Genomic DNA, 12,325 nt, shown 5'->3' on the forward strand with positions numbered 1-12,325 from the left:
TTCTCTTTACATACAGAAGATCGATTCAGTACATATTAAGTAAAGATTTCAACAGTTTGCACCCACACAGAAACACAAAGTGTAAAAATACTGTTTCAGTACTAGTTATAGCATTACTTCACATTGGACAACACATTAAGGACAGATCCCACATGAGAAGTAAGTACACAGTGACTCCTGTTGTTGACTTAACAATTTGACACTCTTGTTTATGGCGTCAGTAATCTCCCTAGGCTCTAGTCATGAGTTGCCAAGGCTATGGAAGCCTTTTGGGTTTGCTGACTTTGATCTTATTCTGACAGGGTCATAGTCAAAGTGGAAGTTTTCTCCTCCCTTTGGAGAAAGGTACCTCCTTCTTTGATGGCCCTGTTCTTTCCACTGGGATCTCACTTGCAGAGTCTAAATTACATTTTCAATGAACACTGTAAACTACTCTGGTATGTCAAAGAAGCCTGGGAGCTAACTGGAAGAAGCCTCTGTACTAAGCCAAAACAATTTAAACAACAGAGTACTTAGCAAACTATTGGATTATCCCCTAAGTATAAAATAAATATTTATGACTCCACACTCAGATAAATACATGATTGAATATATAATTTCCTTTACAATCACTGTGAGCTGCGCATAGTGGTTGCCAAACAGGTCCATATAGATAAGGGGCAAACCTGAGAAACACTACCTCAGCAAATGATCATAGCTGATATCAAGAGTGATGTCATATTGATGAAATGTGCACTTGTTACAGAGTACATAGTTTGTGAGATTTCTAGGGAAAATACCACTTCCAAGTTTCAAAAAGATTTATTTATTTATTTGAAAGGCAGAGTTACAGAGAGAGGGTAAGATACACACATACATACACACACAGCAGGGGAGAGAGAGAGAGAGAGAGAGAGAGAGAGAGAGAGAGAGATTGATTTTCCATCTGCTGATTTACTCCTCAAATAACTGCAATGGCCAGGGCTGGGGCAGGCCAAAGCCAGGGGCACAAACGCTCGGGTCATCTGCTGCTGTTTTTCCAGGCACTTTAGCTGGGAGCTGGACTGGAAGTGAAGCAACAGGGACACAAACTGGTCCTCAAATGGGACCTGCCCCACCAATTCATATTTTTTTAAACACATTAATTCCTTAAGGAAAATATTCCCTGCTAAGGTTTATCTTACAAATAGGAAGACTTTGAGTCAAGTTAACGATCATGTTTATAAATGCAAACATAGGATCATCAAACATTTAACTGATTTTAAAACTATTTTATACTTTTCATTTTACCCCCAACATCATGAGAAGAAAACTGTTAAGGAAAACTATTAGTATGAAGATTCTAGAATGTAAAAAATCATGATTTTAAATGGTTAAACATAAAATAAAAATCTTCCTCAATATCAACAGTTATGTCAGCCTCTTAGTGTTTCTCCTCCTGGGACCCTGTGCCTGTTCTCTTTTGCCACATGGTGGCAGCATCTCAACACTGCTGCTCATTTCTTTCTGGGCATGCAACCTGTTTAGGCAAAAACTAGGGTCCTACAAGTATGATTAGAAGTATGATTAGAAGGGTGTAGTTAAATGAAACCTCACGCCAAGACCACCAACATGTTCTTTTTTTAAAAAGATTTATTTATTTATTTGAAAGTCAGAGTTATACAGAAAGAGAAAGAGAGGAAGAGAGAGAGAGAGAGAGATTCTTCCATCCGGCGGTTCACTCCCCAATGTCCAGAGCTGTGCTGATCTGAAGCCAGGAGCCAGGAGCTTCCTCCAGGTCTTCCCATGCAGGTGCAGGGTCCCAAGCACTTGGGACATCTTCTACAGCTTTCTTAGGCCATAGCAGAGAGCTGGATCGGAAGTGGAGCAGCTGGGAGTTGAACTGGGGTCCATATGGGATACTGGCAGTGCAGACAGTGGCTTTACCCGCTATGCCACAGCACAGGCCTCCCCACCGACATGTTCTGTGATACCTTCTTGTGAAAATGTGTCAAAGGAGAAAATATCAAATGTTTAATTGCTACGTATGAATTTATTTATACTTCAGAACCTTTTAATTGTTAGGAAAAAAACCTCATCAAGAATGTATCAAAAAATATCCTTCAGTAATTTTAGTTATACTTGTAGTACTGAATTTAATATTAATAATATTTTCTATAGTTAATTATGCTTTTTTAAAACCTTAAAAGATGGATTTAATAATTCTAACTTTTAAATTACTCTGGATATGTCATTAAAATTAAAATGGTCAATGTGTTTTCTGGGATGAGTAGGTAGATAAGGAAGAAGAATATTTTTTAAGATAGTGTGTTTTGGTTTTAGGAAGTTGGATTGTGAATGTGATCTTAGGTCATATAGTACATAATTTATCTATGCATTTAGCAACTGGTCTGGAAAGAATGAATACATTAGCAGTCACCACTTGCTGATTCCTTTCCTGGAGCTGCTGTTTGAACGAATCCTTGATATCATCATAGGATGATGGTAACAATTAGCAATAGAAGGTGCTTCTTAAATGGAATTAACTTTCTAATAAATGTGCATACATTAATAATTTATATAAAACATTTGCATTTTTCATTTTTTTGCAGTGTGATCATTTATATCACCTGTTAATAGTATGGTTCATAATTGAAACAATGTATGAGATTGTTGTTCAACTAAAAGTAATCCAAAAAACATCATTGGGTCAATTACAATAAAGAAAATCTATCTTCTGATCAGGCATTCCAAATTTCAGTTTATTCACATACTGACCTGTATGTGACTGTACACATCAAATGAAGTTATCTAAAATTTATTTTATTATACTCTTATGGAATATGAGAATATTCAATGTGATAATTGTGTAATGCACTTAGCAAATGCCTAGAGCAAAGTGTAGTTGGTGGTTTACTTGTTATTACATATATATATATATATATATATATATATATTTAAAGATTTATTTATTTACTTGAGAGGCAGACTTACAGAGAGAGAGGGAGAGACAGAGAGAAAGGTCTTCTATCTGCTGGTACACTCCCCAACTGGCCACAATGGCTGGAGCTGGGCTGATCTGAAGTCAGGAGCCAGGAGCTTTTTCCCTGTCTGCCACATGGGTACAGGGCCCCAAGCACTTGGACCATCTTCCACTGCTTCACTGCTTTTCCAGGCCATTAGCTGGAGTTGGATCAAAAGTGAAATAAATTGAAATCATAAAAAAGAGAGGTATATGTCTCAGTGTTGTTATTGATAAAATGTATTTGTATTGTGTTAAACTTAGAGTTCTTAATTAATAAAACATTTTATTTAAAACTATTTAAATATTTTAAAATAATATTTAAATATTTTAATTAATAAAACAATTCTAGTTTTTGTGAAATATAGTAAAAAATTTTTCAGGTTGTTGACTTTTTTTAACCTACTACATGTGGTTGTACATCATATGGTTACTCATATTTCTTCTATTCTATGAGAGTCTGTTTACCAGCAGCTAATTAAGTATTGTTACAAAGACAGAAATTAAACTGAGATGCTAATGGGAATATATTTACCATGCCATCTCTTCTTTCACATTTTATATTATAATTTTTCTAGCTTATAGATCTCTTTTAATAATATTTCCTATTTTGAATTTAGTTTTTCTAATGTCCTACCTTAAAAAAAGTTATTTTTTAGCTTAGAAGCAATTGTGTTTACTGAGTATATTCATAAGATTAGTCATAACTTTTAAAAATCTTACTTTATTTAAAAGGTAGAGAGAGAGAAAAATCGACAGAGAGAAACCTCAATCCATGACTTCACTTTCCAAATGGTTGCAACAGCCAGAATTGGACCACTTTGGAGCTGGGAACTTAGTCCAGGTCAACAGGTATTATGTATTTATAAACTGACAAGCTGATTAGAAAATGATTTGAAGAACAAGTTGTAGGATAACCAAGAAAAAAAAAAAACCCTGGAGAATTTGCCATACCACATGTTTTTTTTTTTTTTTCCATTTATTAAACTTTTATTTAATGAATATAAATTTCTAAAGTACAGCTTATGGGTTACAATGGCTTACCCCCTCCCATAACTACCCTCCCACCCGCAACCCTCCCCTTTCCCTCTCCCTCTCCCCTTCCAATCACATCAAGATTCATTTTCAATTCTCTTTATATACAGAAGATCAGTTTAGTATATATTAGGTAAAGATTTCAACAGTTTGCCCCCATATAGCAACACAAAGTGAAAAAAATACTGTTGGAGTACTCGTTATAGCATTAAATAACAGTGTACAGCACATTAAAGACAGAGATCCTACATAATATATATATATTTTTTAAATTAATTAATTTTCTATGCCATTTATAATTTAATACCAGGTTTTTTTTTTCATTTCCAATTATCTTTATATACAGAAGATTGATTCAGTATATAATTAGTAAAGATCTCATCAGTTTGTACCCACACAGAAACACAAAGTGTAAAAATACTGTTTCAGTACTAGTTATAGCATCACTGCACATTAGACAACACATTAAGGACAGATCCCACATGGGATGTAAGTACACAGTGACTCCTGTTGCTGACTTAACAATTTGAAACTCCTGTTCATGGCGTCAGTGATCTCCCTAGGCTCTAGTCATGAGTTGCCAGGGCTATGGAAGCCTTTGGAGTTCGCCAACTTTGATCTTATTCCGATAGGGTCATAGTCAAAGTGGAAGTTCTCTCCTCCCTTCAGAGAAAGGTACCTCCTTCTAGTACAGGAAGCTCATAGAACCCTTAATAAACATGACCAAAAGAGATCCTCACCACAACACGTCGTAATCAAACTCACCACAGTGAAACATAAAGAAAAGATCCTAAAATGTGCAAGAGAGAAATGCCAGATTACTCTCAGAGGATCTCCAATTAGACTCACAGCTGACTTCTCATCAGAAACCCTACAAGCTAGGAGAGAATGGCGAGATATAGCCCAGGTACTAAGAGAAAAAAACTGCCAGCCCAGAATATTATATCCTGCAAAGCTCTCATTTGTGAATGAAGGTGAAATAAAGACCTTTCACAGCAAACAGAAATTGAAAGAATTTGTTGCCACTCGTCCAGCCCTGCAAAAGATGCTTAAAGATGTGTTACATACAGAAACACAGAAACACGGTCACCAATATGAAAGAAGGTAAAGGAAGGAAACCTCACAGCAAAAGATCACAGGAATCTCAAACCATATATTAGAAAATATCTTTGGCAAATGACAGGGCAAAGTTACTCCTTCTCAATAGTCACACTGAATGTTAATGGCCTGAACTGTCCAGTTAAAAGATACCGATTGGCTGATTGGATTAAGGAACATACCACATGTTAAAACGTAGTATAAAAGTGTAGTGATTGTAGTGACTAGAGTGCAGAACAATGGACCAAACTATAATGGCTTATGGAAGACTGAAGTCTATTTTTCCCTTTCATGCTTGCCTGCATGCAGGTGACCCAGGGTGTGAGGAGCTCTGTCATCTTGAACCTGGGGTGTGCTGTCTTAAACCTTCAGAAACTGTTAAACATGAAACTTGGTAGCCAGAGGTCCAAATAAAGCTATCAACTTAGTATTTCAGAGGACTAGGAAGCAATGACAAATAGAATTCCAAAACTCTTCTTGTTCAGTCTCATGCCACCTCTCTTCACAAGTACTCTCCTTACCATGTTTGGACCATAGCTGCTCGTGCCAGATTTTCCTTGGTGACAATGCTGTCTTCATTGTCTCTTAGACCCCACTCCAGAGCACTAGTCTCGGACTCTGATACTCTGCACTGGTGTCCCTCATGTGGATGCCCTGATCACTTCATCTGTGCTGGGTCACTCAGCACTGGGGATGCCCGAGTTTGGATGCTCTCATCACTCTCTTTGGATTTGGATACCTCAGGCCATTGTTCTGTGAAATTTCCTCTGTTTTTTGTAAGGACTTTAAGACTTGACTTCTTCTTATTTTTTTTTTAGAAAACTTTTATTTAATAAATATAAATTTCGAAAGTACAACTTTCGGATTTTAGCAGTTTTTTCCCCCATAACCACCCTACCACCCGCAAACCATCCCATCTCCTACTCCCTCTCCCATCCCATTCTTCATTAAGATTCATTTTTAATTATCTTATTTTCAATTGGACAAGTTGATCCTACAATTTTAGGGGAAAAAATGTGTAGAGGCCTGTGTTGTATAGTGGGTAAAGCCCCCACCTGCAATGCTGGTGATTGCAATGTAATCTCATATAGGTGCTGGTTCCAGTCCAAGCTCTTCCTCTTCTGATCCAGCTCTCTGCTAATGGCTTGAGAAAGCAGTGGAAGACAGCCTAGGTGCTTGGGACCCTGCTATGCATGTGGGAGACCTGGGAGAATCTCTTGGCCCCTGGCTTTGGCATGGCCCAGCCCTGCATGTTGAGGCCATCTGGGGAGTGAACCAGTGGATGAAAGATTTCTCTTTCTTTCTTTCACTCTCTCTCTGTAACTCTGACTTTCAAATAAATAAGTAAATCTGTTTTTTAAACAATACAATTTTTTATATTTAAAAGTATTTTAGGGGGCCGGCACTGTGGTGTAGCGAGTAAAGATGCCGCCTGCAGTGCCAGTATCCCATATAGGTGCCAGTTCGAGTCCTGGCTGCTCTACTTTTGATCCAGCTCTTTGCTATGGCCTGGGAAAACAGTAGAAGGTGGCCCAAGGCTTTGGGCCTCTGCACCTGCTTGGGAGACCCAGAGGAAGCTCCTGGCTCCTAGCTTCAGATTGCCTCAGCTCTGGCCATTGCAATGATTTGGGGAGTGAACCAGTGGATGGAAGATTTTTCTCTCTCTGTCTCTCTCTCTCTCTTTCTCTCTCTCTGCCTCTCATTCTCTCTCTGTGAAACTGTGATTTTCAAGTAAAATAAATAAATCTTTAAAAATTATTTAAATTTTTTAAAAAAAATTATTGATTCTTAGAAAAGGAACAGAAAGGGAGGAGAAAATATGAGAAGACAGGAGAGGGAAGGCCAAACAATGAAAAATGCTAATCTTTCATTTTTAATAATATATTTAAGATTGTAAAAATAATAAGACATTTGATTTTTCTTTTCCTTAAAGGCATCTTCAGCTTTGTCCCATAGATATGACTGAAAATTATGCTTTTGGCTAGCTTTCAGATTAGTTGAAATTTTAATTTTTGTTTTCTTTAATATACCCATTTTTACAAGAGTTTAGAATTTGACATCAGGAAATGATATTATGTAATTTTATGGGTTTAAAAAATTTTGTTTACATATTTAAGCTTCAAAATTTTGTCCATTACAAGCACATTTGTTTTTTGGTGCATCAAACAGTTCATGGAAAAATGGAATTAAAAAAGTTAATTTTGGTGCAAAATTTTTTGAAATACATGCATTTTTTCATAACACAATTTTCTGCAAGCTGTTTAATGCTATGTTCATATTTTCAATTATTTAATTGTAATAGGGAATAAATGCATATCCTGTATTTGCCTATTATGTTAAAATTTTATAGTATTTTCTAATCTACTTGATTTGGAAAATGCTGTAGCAGTCCCTTGTAATTCATGGTCAGCCATAATTTAAATATATATTAAATGGAAAATTCTAGAAATGAGCAATCCACATGCCTTAAATAACATTTATCACAGTGTATTAATATTATTAATATTATTATTATTATTAAACTGTCATTGGGCCTAATTTATAAGTTAAAAAAATAGCACAGTGTACATACGGTTCAGTACAATCCATGGTTTCAGGCATCCCCTGAAAATCTCGGACTGCATCCTCTATGCATAAAAGGAGTTGATGTTTTAGAGATGAGACTTCTATTTGGGATTCATAGAAGCATTCAGAGAGATACAGGTACCCAAAGAAAATCTTCACATGTGCTAGGGAAATTGATTACAAGCTCTGCGGGATATTTGGTTGTGAGAGGCCTTTCCAACATGGCATATCCTGGGTTTTCAAAATCCCTAAAGGTTAGTTTCCTGGCAATCATTGACAGAGAGAGGAAAACCTATTTGATACTTTGAGGCAGAACCAGGGACTATCCAGAGGGTAAGCAAGGAAGCAAGGATCGTTGTCATTCTACTTCCTCCAAGAAGCAAAAATTTAATTTTCAGTAAAAATTCACAGCTTATTTCTCTATAACATGAATTACTTCTTGACTCATATGGGTGTGTGTGTCAAGATTCAAAAAGATGCTTCACAACTGATTATCTTAGTTTGTATAAATTTTAGCATAAATGCACTCTTAATTACTTAGGCTTTCTGCACCAAAAAACTAATCTGGACAGGATTTACCTGAAGCAAGCATAGTACACAGATATAGTGACTAAGAATATTTTGAGATGCTTGATAATGCATTGCAAGTGGCACACTATTTATTGGTCTATAGACTTAAAAACATTCACTCCTACATTGATCCTCTGTACAAATTTTAAAAGGACTCTGAGTAAGCCTTGCTAAGAGGCCATGATTCTGAGGTCTCTTGGCAAGACTTACTCAGAGTCCTTAAAAAAAAAAAAAAAAGACTATCGCTAGCATTTTCAATCCTACCTGAATACTGAGCTCTTCAGGAGCCATGGACATGGTAGGAGAGTCCTAAAGGAGTAGCTATTTGCTGAATTAGAGACAAAAGAGGATCCATTGTTAATCTGGAGTGATTTTAAGAGCCCCAGACATCGAATTACTTCCTTTATCAAGGCTTAAGGCATTCTTTGTACCTTTTCTGTTCAGATTGGAAAATCTTTTATTCATCCAGTGAAAGCATCAACAGAAATTAATAGATACTTGTGTCTATTGAAGTTGACCTACCAGTCTTCACCTCGTCAGGTTGGTGTTCTTTTATAGGAGTGAGTAAGGTGGGTGATCTGGTGTGACACTAGGGTTATTTTGTAAATAGAGGTAATAGGACCAAGCTACTTCCTATATAGCAGAATGCAATCCTCTCATTCAAATACCTGAGAAACTATCTCTTCCCTGATGGGCAGAGTCATGCATTTCTTAACAGTTTTCCATTGAGAGGCCCTTGGGAGGATGACCTTATGATTTAGAGTCCACTGTCCATGCATCTTTGGTATAACCTCGTTGCCAAACCCATCGCATCTCAGGCATCCCATCTACAGGATGAGGTATTAGAGTCATTTCCAAAACCTGGGGTAGCAGCTTTCTTTGCTGCCCTGTCTGCTAGTGCATTTTCATTGATGATGTAGCTATTTCTCTTTTACTGTCCCCTGCAGTTTTGTACAACAGCTACTCTCTGAGGTCACAAACCTGTCTGAAAGAGAGCTAAAATCTCTTTTCCATGCTTAATGGAAGTTATTTGCAGTCAGTGGGCCTCTTTATTTCCAAATTGCTGCTTGTGCATGTAACACAAGAAAGCCATGCTTCAATTTTTTGGTCTTTTTCTAATTGTAATGTTCTAGTTAAGGCTGAAGTGTTGAGTGGCAATGCCTTAGCATCTATCTCCTGAATAAGATCTGCCATGGCATATTCTGCCTTTATAACTCCCTCCTTTATGAAACTACTGCCACCAATGGACGATTCAACATCTGGATTTTCCAGAGGTTCATCTTGTAAATCAGACCTGCCAGAGTAGACATGATCTATGATCTCCACACAAGAGTGAGCTAAGTTTTCAACATCTTCAGATGACAGGAGAGTAGCTGCATTGAGAACCTGGCAGACTTTGAGAATTGTCACAGGTGAGTCTAAAACAAGAGCCTGGTATTTAGTAAGTCATCTTCCTATTAAGCACTAGCGCTCTTTAAACTCTAGACCTTCTGGGATTTGTACATTTTATGGAGTTTGAACTTCAAGGGCTGGTGTAAAGTCAGGTTTGTGGTTTTCTTCCGTGAAAGCAATGTAGCAGTGGTTGATCTTAAACAAGCAGGGCATTCTGTGGCCACTGAATCTAGTTGCTTAGAAAAGTAAGCCACTGGTCATGAAAGTGGACCTGATTTTAAATGAGCACATCTAGGGCTATTCCTTCCTTCTCTAGTACAAAGTGAACTTCTTGTCTAAACTAGGGATCTCTAGTGTCAGAGCCTCTGTTGGAAGGTTTGCAATCTTTTGAAAAACTTTGTTTTGTTAAAATAAATGTCTTTTTAAGAAAAGATTTTTATTTATTTATTTATTGACAGGCAGAGTTAGATAGTGAGAGGGAGACAGAGAGAAAGATCTTCCTTCTGTTGGTTCACCCCCCAAATGGCTGCTATGGCCGGTGCCCTGCTGCGATCTGAAGCCAGGAGCCAGGAGTCAGGTGCCTCCTCCTGGTCTCCCATGCGGGTACAGGGCCCAAGCACTTGGGCCATCCTCCACTGCCTTCCTGGGCCACAGCAGAAAGCTGGACTGGAAGAGGTGCAACCGGGACAGAATCTGGTGCCCCAACCGGGACAAGAACCTGGGGTGCCGGTGCCACAGGTGGAGGATTAGCCTAGTGAGCCACGGTGTTGGTGAAAAGATTTATTTTTTATTTACTTGAAATACAGGGTTGCAGAGAGAGGAGAGACAGACCAACAGAGAGAGAGAGAGAGAGAGAGAGAGGGAGAAAGAGAGAGAGAAAGGTCTTCCCTTTGATGATCCACTTCCCAAAGGGCCACAATGGCTGGGGCTGGGCCAGGCCGAAGCCAGGAGCCAGGCAGCAAGAGCTTTATTCAGGTCTCCCACGTGGCTACAGAGGCCCAAACATTTGGGCCATGCTCAGCTGCTTTCCCAAGTGCGTTAGCAGAGAGCTGGATCATGTCCTGGAGAAGCCAGGACATGAATTGACGTCCATATGGGATGCCAGGGTCACAGTCAGAGGTTTAAACTTCTGTGCCACAATGCTGGTCCCTAAAGTAAGTTTCTGAGAGTGAGATTTCCATCAGCTCCTGAAGTAATGGAGCTCTTTGAAGATAGGGGTCCTATGTGGGAATTCAGTACAGCATAAATAGCTCCTGTATCAATTAGAAAATTACTATTCATAGCTGCAATGTCTTATCAGAGGCTCCTGGCATTAGATATTTATGTCAGTTGTGCGAACCTTCTGAACCCAAAGTCCTGATCAGTTTTCAGAGAAGGCCAAGAGGGAATTGGGGGTACTCCCTTTTTGGAGCTGAGGATAGTTCCATTTCCAATCACTGTCACTATTATGTTGAGTTCAGACGAGTTCTTCAGGTAGAGATATTCTTTATACCATGGTCCCAGATTTCCACACCTGATACATTCTCTTATGGGTCTTTCATTCATAGCAGACTATCCTCTGGGTTAGCACTGAGGTCTCCAGTTGTTAGTTACCACACACACAGAATAAAATTAAATTCAACGTCTTTTCATGATTTAAGAAAGAATTGAAACTTAGTATCTAGAAATACCAAGAAACTACCCTAAAAATTGTTAAGTGTATCTACAAAAAATTAGAGCACTATGTAGGCTTTTAAGCAAGTCAGAAAAGCTGATACTGGATATCTTCTTTCTTTAGAGGCAAAATAAACAATAAAATGGACACGGTACAACAAGGAACACAGAGACCTTATGCTTGAGAAAAGTAAAACGTTTCAAGGTGCACCGGCTTTTGCCTCCAGTCATTTTCCTGACAACAACAGGGAAAAGAGCAACTCAAGCACAGAGTGACAGTTCAGCAGACTGCAGGAGTCAAAGGCAGGGAGAGCTTGCCAATGAAATAGGAAGGATTTATTCAAAGAGAGACCTTTGCAAATCTGTGAAGGAAATTCCTTAAGTCTGCACTTAATGAAGGCAATGAATACGTAAGGTGAGACATACAAAGTCTGGCTAAAAACAACTTGCAGTTTTATTCCTGGAAAGAAAGGACACTGGACATAGTTTTCAAGCAGAAAATAGAAAAGACACGTTTCCTTATTTAGAAAAATCCTTAAAACACAACTGACTATTTAAAGCAAGCTAGCAATTTTAACATATGTTGAAATAAAATGTATGATAACAGTAACACAAAACCTTGGGGCATTGGGACCTTGTCATCTAACCCCCTTGCTCTCAGCAAGCACAGTGTAGAAGGAAGCACAGATTCAACTTTAACAAGAGGCTGTGGACTGAGCTGGGACTTGGAATCTCCTTCCTTTCCTCCCTTCCATATGTGACTGGAAGTCTCTTAGGGTTGTCATATTACACAGGTCACAGCATGGAGCAGTCAGAGGGGAAAATGCTGAGAGGTAGGAAAGTTCTTCTGGTTTTGGTTTTGCAGGGTGAGAAAATTAAACTTAGAAGTTGAGAGCAGGTAATTGTGGAGGTAACGACAGACAATGCTCCTCCCTGTACCTAACAAAGAGAACTCTGAATATAAGTAACATGTTGGTGCCCTCTGGTCAAGATGTTCTGCGTGGCATATCTGTGCTCACCTGCCTTAAACAT

This window comes from Lepus europaeus, chromosome 3 (assembly GCF_033115175.1).
Source record: "Lepus europaeus isolate LE1 chromosome 3, mLepTim1.pri, whole genome shotgun sequence".
NCBI classification, from domain to species: domain Eukaryota; kingdom Metazoa; phylum Chordata; class Mammalia; order Lagomorpha; family Leporidae; genus Lepus; species Lepus europaeus.